Source organism: Vicugna pacos, chromosome X (genome assembly GCF_048564905.1).
Source record: "Vicugna pacos chromosome X, VicPac4, whole genome shotgun sequence".
Lineage (NCBI taxonomy): Eukaryota > Metazoa > Chordata > Mammalia > Artiodactyla > Camelidae > Vicugna > Vicugna pacos.
In genome coordinates, this window is record NC_133023.1 from 82,225,446 (window position 1) to 82,227,248 (window position 1,803).

The following is a 1,803-nucleotide window of genomic DNA, read 5'->3' on the forward strand; positions in this document are numbered from 1 at the left end:
TATGTTCATCATCTCACATAGTTGTCGTTTTCTTTTCTTTTCTTTCTTTTTTTTTTTTTTGGTGAGAACACAAGGTCTACTCTCTTAGGAAATTTCAAGTATACAATACAGGATTTTTAGCTGTAGTCACACTGCTGTACAGTAGATCCCCAGAACTTACTCATCTTGTGTAACTGAAACTTCCACTACTTGACCAGTGAGTACAATTACTAGCGCTTGGAACAGAAGAGGAACCTACTTCACTGAATTCCTATAACTTCAGGCCAACCCACAGGAACATATTGCTCTGCAATTTCTTCATCTTGAGAATGGAGCCAATATCTGGATAAAGAATTTTTGAATAAAATCTGACTTATAATTAACACAGTTTTCTACTTTCCTGGACAACCATGTTGCTTTGAGTGAAAAAGGTCCCTAAAGACACTGTGAGTTGATAACCCAAAGGAGGGACCATTTCCAATAGTGTAAACTGGTTCCATAATCTGCTCTCAGCATCCCTTATTCCCAGCATCCAACAAGACGCCATTCCTGTTTAGTGGTAACACTTACAGGACTAGCTCTGGCTATTTTGCAAAGGGCTTTCACAAGACACCAGTCTCTCCAGAATATCAGCCAAGTCCTGCTGCTTCCAAAGGAGCTGAACCTCCTTTGACATCCCTGTTTCAGTTTTTCCCAAGGTCCATTTTCTTCAGTATTGGCAGTTGTGTTAGAAGTAAAGCCACATGATTTCAAAACTGCGTAGTGTTAAAAACAGAGTCCAATGTCACACTTTCCAAATGAGGAAACTGAAAAACAAAGATGTCAGGGTCCTAGAACTCAGTCCCATGATCACACTCATTTATTTGGAATCATCCTTCCGCCTGGTTCAAGCTTCTCACTGCCTGTATATGTAAAAGCTTACACCAGTCCGACTGATTTGTAAGGCCAAGGAAGAAACATGGGTCAGACTAACGGCCCATAACAAATGCGGAGTTTTGCTCCAGGATGGCCAGTTTATCCATTTAATGTTGTCTAGGCAGATTATGCCTATCTATTTCAGATTATTTTTTAACTTACTTTAAAATGATTTTAGACTTATAGAAAAGTTGCCAAAAATAGTCCTGAGAGTTTAGATATACCCTTTACCCAGCTTCCCCTAATGTTGACACCTTGTATAACCTTAGTAGAATAATCAAAACCAAGCAATAACACACTACAATGCTATTAACTGAACTATAGACCTTATCTGAATTTCACCAGGTTTCTTGCACTAATGTCCCTTTACTGTTCTAGGAGCCAATCCAGGTCCCATATTGTAACCGTTGTTGGGTCTCTTCCAGTCTGTGACAGTCCTTTAGTCCTTCATTGTCTTGAAACATCTTGACACTTTGGATGAGTCAGTTGTTCTACTGAATGTCTCTCAGTGACTTCAGATCATTTTAGAGAAGCCCAAATCTTAGGGTTCAATAATGTGGACCCTCATTCTGCATCTTGGTCAGGCTCATATGTTTACCACTCGCACTTAAGTAATACCTGGGTTTTTTTTCACTTATGACCCATTCCCTAGATGAATGAAGATAAATTTGTCATCGCTCCTTGGCCAAAATTAGACTTACTATTTTCCAGGTGTCTCTGGAGAATCACCTTGTGATGCATCATGAGTAATGAGAAGCACTGTCAGGATATCCAATGTGAAGCTGATTAATTTGTTAATCATGAGTCTGTGTTGTTATCTTGCCTGGTTTAATTACGACAGAGTATTGCAGTGAAGCTGAACAAACGGACCCTGTGTTACAGTCAAAAGGCACAAAGAGATGATATGTG